General features: G+C 40.2%; 1 long non-coding RNA gene across 1 annotated transcript in view; it reads left to right on the top strand.

The window, feature by feature from the left end:
• The first annotated feature begins 5,326 nt into the window (after window positions 1-5,326).
• Window positions 5,327-6,036, top strand: part of LOC148758252 (uncharacterized) — a 170,441-nt gene continuing 169,731 nt past the window's right edge. Inside the window, exon 1 of the long non-coding RNA XR_016021438.1 lies at window positions 5,327-5,466. This is a non-coding gene — a long non-coding RNA (uncharacterized LOC148758252). The remainder of the gene's footprint in view (window positions 5,467-6,036) is intronic.

Raw genomic sequence — 6,036 nt, 5'->3', positions numbered from 1 at the left:
CACTAAGATAATAGCAGAACTTTCTTTGAATGTTTTTGTGTATTTGATATTTATATATGAAGGTCTCATCTTTCAACCCTTAGCTAAAGAGTTACTTTATCATTTAGATCTTGCTTATCTCTTCCTTACTTTTGCTCACATCATCCTGAAATCATCAGGTTTTGTTTTTTATTCAAAGCTTAAATATTGTAAAATGGTCTACTTTGGTTGAATTAGGCCCACTGACTTTTTTTCCTTGTAGTGTTTTGTTACCATTTGAACTAGTTAATAACATTAAAATTCTGGAAGTTTCACACACGTATACATATTTCCACCTTCTCTTGAAAAATCAGAAGATCTGGATATACTGAGCCCATATTCCCCCACATAACTTGGTGGTGAATGGCTCCTTTTGACAGAGTAAGTGGGGAGTCCCCACTATCCCGTGTCTCACATCTGGCTATTCCCTCAGTTGCACTTGGGTTTGTTGACTGGTTGTCTCCTCCAGCCTGTGTCACCCATCACCTCATTTGTTTAGTTCAGAGTTTTATTTATAACATCTATAGCAATGCCTGACACGTAGTAGTGCCTGATAAATACTTATTGTGAGAATATGGAGAGGATAGAATAAATTCCGTTTGACTTGCAAACATGAGGATCAAGGAATTGCCTTGTGAAAGTGTTAAAATATGTCCACAAATTGTTTGGTACTTCTCCCTATAAAAGGTAGAGACAAATTCCCCTTCCCTTGCATGTGGGACAGACTTAATCACTCATTGCTAATGAACAGGATGTGGCTGTGATCGTATGTGTGATTCATGAGCCTGCGTTGTAAAAGGTATTGCCACGTTCACCTTGCTGGCTTTTGGATCACTCATTCTTATGGGAAGCCAGCCTCAATATTCTGAGGATGCTCAAGCAGTCCTACGGAGAGAGTCACATGGTAATGAACCGAGGCCGCCTGTCACCAGCCAGCACCATCCTGCCAGGTATGTGAGTGGGCCACCTTGGAAGTGGGCCCACCAGCCCCAGTCAAGCCTTTGGGTGACTGCAGCTTGGACTGACAGCTTGATAGTGACCTTATAAGAGGCCCTGGGCCAGAGCTGCCACCCAGCTAAGCCTCTTGTAAATTCCTGACCCACAGAAACAGTAAGATAATAATTGCTTATTTTCTTAAGCCACTTGGTTAGGCAGCAATAGGTAACTAACACGTTTCTCAAATTAACCAAAGTAAATTTGGTTGATGATAATTCGTGTGTTCTTTTTGATGGATATTGATTATCTCGGATGATGAGGGTAGGTGAGGACTCTGGTTCTTCCTGCCAATATAACTAAATGAAGAAACAAAGGCAAGCCTCAGATCTAATTCTGCCATGCAAACATAAAACGATCACACATCCAGTTTTGTGAGCTCAGTAAAGTCCCTATTCTTTGTCATTTTAGGCCCCTTGATAGCATTTTGCATGAAAGGTTTATTTGAGGACACATGTGACCATGTTGCAATGGTTGAATCAGATGAAAGAATCCTCCAGTAAGTAAGTCAGGATGACACAGAACTGAGTTGTAAACCTTAGGTGTCACTCAGGAGATGTTAGGCTTCTGGGCTCACCAGATAATTATACCTCATCCATGCCAGAATGAAGATGCCTATACACAATTTCCTGCCAACTTCACATCATTTCACACATGAAAAATTATTTTAACATCTCTTATGCTAATTAATAAAACTTCTGGTGTGGATTCAGATAGGGATATTTAAAGCTCTTGGGGAAAGGGCTTCTCTGGTGTGTTGATTCCTGATAAAGATCCTTCAGATGCTGGCTGAATGTGGATTCTTAGTGAGTTCACCACACCGAGTGTGGTGCGTGTAGATAACACGTGTATCTTAATGTCTCTACCGATGTATTTTGAAACAAGTTATAAGCAATAGAAAAACAGAGACGTGAGGGAAATTACTTTGATGCAATGATAGCCTCCAAATAAACTACCAGGCAAACTAACTCAGAGGTTACTAAACTGAAAAGTTCACAAACCAAATAGGATATTCAAATCATATGGTTTATTGTAGCAACTTAAAGTACACATTGCAAAGCCAGGGGGAAGAGGTGGGATTCGTTAACACACCTAACATAGGGTACCAATGGATGAAAGGCCCACACTATCTGAATTCTGGGGATCTTCTCTCTCTCTCTCTCACCCCCACATTCCCCCATCAGTCTTCTTGTTGATGATGTGTTTATGAGGACCAGAAATGAGATTTGAGTAAGGTATACAAAGATGAAAGGTATGTGTGAAAACACACGCTCTATCTGAGACACCTGCAGGTACTGCTGGCCAACATCTGTAGCTTGCCAAAAAGCCAGATGAATAGCCATTGGTGTTCCTTGGGCAGAAACCCTGGAACCGGGATGAATGTCACCAATAGGAGCCAATTTAAGACTCCAGAGATTGAATATTGCATTGTTCATGTACTCGGAAGCAACCATTGTATTAGTGTAATTTCCTACACAACATCCTTTAAAAAAAAAATCTTGTTCTTAAGATGTATAACTGGATTATCTGTGCCTCTTGGTTTTCAATCCTTCCTATCTATGTTTGGCACATGTATTCCTCTACTTAGTTTATCTATGTCTAATGTATCTCATAAGTTACTTGTTTCTATGTTTAGTCTCATCTATTTGCTTCTCTTATTTTCCTTGCAGAACTGAATAATCTTAAATAGCATAGCAAACACACAGTGCAAGAGACTATCACACAAAATTAAGAGATTTCAAAAAAAAAATACTGTTTTTAGAAATGATGATAAAACCTATTATACAAAATTCACTTAGCTTATCTATCTTTGGAGATAGCCAAGGGGAAAACCTTTATGTTGGTGGTTTGTTTATCTAGAGATTTTCCCTCTAAAAAGAGAGGGTTCTGAGAAAAGCAGAGATTGCAGAATTAAATTCTAAGTGGGTTTGTGCAAATGAAAATGGGAGATTGGCTAATTCAATTAATTTCTATTCATGTCATCAGTGCAACAGGAACGCCAAGCATTTGATCAGATTCAAGAATCAAGTGAAGCAGGATGCAGGAAACCAAATGGCTTTCCCAGAATTCCAGCTCTGGCAAGAACATTCTTGGTTGAGTTGTGTCAATCAGTTCAGCACCAAGACCTACAGTTCGCTTATGAGACCATACCTGCCATAGAAGACATTCCACAAGGGGGAGCCGATTTGCCCAACTGAGTGAATTATTTCACTCCATAAATCACTCTGCTGGTAATTCACCTGTTTTTCTTGAAACCTGGAGCTGTTTCAACCACCTCTGACAATTCTGAAATGAATATAAAAACAGGCTCCCTTGGAGTGAAAGAGAACAGTAAAAGTGGAAAGCAGTTACAAAGAAGTTTTATTAATACGGAATTTCATAAATGGGTTCTCATTATGATATGCAACTGAGCACTTTATTCTGCACTTTTCTGGCTTCGCCCCAGACCTAACCTATTGAATTAAAATCTCAGGGGCTGGGGGTCAAGGAATCTGCATTTTTAATAAGCGTACAAAAGGATATGTGCACTGAATTATGATCAACAGAATTATGGAATTATTTTAACAATACTCACAAGGACAGAGTAGTCTTGTTTGGATTTGTGTAGAAGGTAAAGCCCTTTCTTATAAACTTGCAATTAGAACCACAGTGGGTATAGCTGAAGTGCAATGAATATTTTTCCATCCTTGTTAATAAGGTTGATAAGACACTGGATGAATTAAAAAAAAAAACAACTCATCAGGTGACACCTGTGGAATATTTAGGATGTTTGGGTATATTTGAGCTTTGGTAACTCTTTTTGGTTGAGTTTAAATGAAAGAAAAACTTGGAAGCTAATTTCATTTAGAATAGGATTTTCTCCTCTTAGCACAAAACCTAATGATTTTTTAAAGGCCTGAGATAACGTTTTCAAATTGAGTTTGGGTTTACTTAAATGCCAATTTCAAGCTTAGATTCCTTCCTATCTCTTCAGCTCCCATTTGCTTCATTCATACTTGACTCTTCACCAAGTTACTCACCTATTTGGGCGTTGAAATCCTCATCTGTAAAACGGGAATAATAGCAGAGCATACCAACCACTGTTTTTATGAAGATTAACAATAACAACTAAAATATAGTCCCTGGTCCACAGTCTTGAATTTCCTTCTTATGCTGTAGCCACTAAGGGTGCAACTCATCCTCATCAATGTCTAGGCAATTGGCTGGAAGATTCAATTTTTTTTTTAATACAGAAAAAAATAACAGCTAAGAACCAATACCTTTCAATTATCCATTTGTCTCGAGGGATCATATGCATTCCAGCAATTTGCCCACCCAGGTAACACCTATTTTAATGGCTCTCCAACCTTTAGAACAAGAACTGCCCTCAGGGCAGGATTTTCCAAAGTATGGGGCTCAGAAGAATCACCTAGGGCACTTTTTTAAAAAAATACAAATTTTAGATCTATTTTTAGACAATCCAATTTAGTCTGTCTGGGAGGAGAGGGTGCAGGCATCAGAATTTTAGACGCGATTCCCCACGGGAGCCCTAAGATGAGGTCAGGTTGCTAGTGTGGCCTGAGGGCTTCACTGTCTTTACTAATCTCAGAACTGATTTCCCTGGTAAAAATATCTGCTGTCTTCTTCTCCCAAGACAAACTGGTTTGAATGGGAATGGGCAGCCAAGGGGGCTGACTTTTATTTGACTGTGACCCCCTGCTGGGGTGACCTCCTTCTTGTCATTTCCTCAGCTGTGAAATGAGGGTAAAATGACCTCATGCAATAGGTGAGGAGGTCCAGCTAAGACTGGGCATTTAATAACAGAAGCGTATAGGATTATAATAAGTGTTTTTCGAGTGTTCATTGCTGGTTTCTCAGAGAATATGTTCAAAAGGAGCGCTGCCTTCCATTTCTGATTTGGCCAGCCAGGCTTGTCTGCAGATGCTCCTAGTATTCCAGAATTAACCTACAGTAAGTGAAGTTAGGATGGGCTGAGTGAGACCTTTCCACCCACTGTGTTTGCTGCCACTCTTACTATGTCAGCTCACTGCTTGAGATTAATAATGGCCTGTTGGCAAACTACATTCCAGAACTTGTCTTGAATTTTTCTTGTGTTCTTTGATGTTAGATGACCTTGGTGAAACTATTTAGGGAGCCACACATGTCTTCTGCGGCATGTCCCAGGCTCATTTGGCAAGTAGAAGCTCTGGGCACCGTTCCCACTGTCACTCATTCTTGAACTTGGTCTCAGAGACTCCACATTGCATGCTGGGCATTAAGAAGGACACGCTGACCTTTTCCAAACTGACGGAGGGTGGCGACAGAAAGAGCACTTGGACGTGGATTGATCCAGGTTCCAGAGGCACTTCCGTGATCTTTTGTGTGTGGCTTGGATGTTTCCAAACTTCACACTGTCCTTACCTGTGAAAGAAGGAGGGGAGGGCTTCCCTTACAGGGTTCTGAAGACTGAATAAGGTAAGGTACGCAGAGCACCTAGGAGACTGCCCTGCTGGTGGAAAATAATAAAATTTTAGTTGTTCTTGTTATTACCAATTTTAGCAATTCTTAGATGCACATAGTTTTTCACATTTTTAACCTCTTCAGAAATGAGGCTATCTTACAATTTGTGGCACGTCATGGTTTAAATGGCAGCACTTTTTCGTGGTGGCACATTAAAAAGTGGCATATTCTACAACTGATGTTTTAGGTTGGGTGACAAATCACAGCAGCCATCATTGTCAGAATCGTGCTTGCGTTATTGTACCAGGAGCCATATGTATTCTCTGATGGAACAACTAAGAAATGTGTAGGTATTTTTTTCAGTTTTTGGATGATGCCTGGCTAATTACCTTTGTCTGTCTTTGACCTATCGAAGAAGTCTGCAAAATGACCCAGAAGCCCTAATTCTGGATGCCTGCTTCAAGAGAACACTATCCACGCACTGACATGCTTAAGTTACTTTCCCAAGAAAGCAGACTGCACTCTCTGCCTTCAGAGACCTGATTCAAAAGTCTTTCCTGGAACTCAGGAAGGTAGCACAACATC

This window comes from Rhinolophus sinicus, chromosome 5, assembly GCF_057876585.1.
Source record: "Rhinolophus sinicus isolate RSI-liver-muscle chromosome 5, RSI-T2T, whole genome shotgun sequence".
Taxonomy (NCBI): Eukaryota; Metazoa; Chordata; class Mammalia; order Chiroptera; family Rhinolophidae; genus Rhinolophus; species Rhinolophus sinicus.
This window is presented reverse-complemented; position numbering and strand designations above follow the sequence as displayed.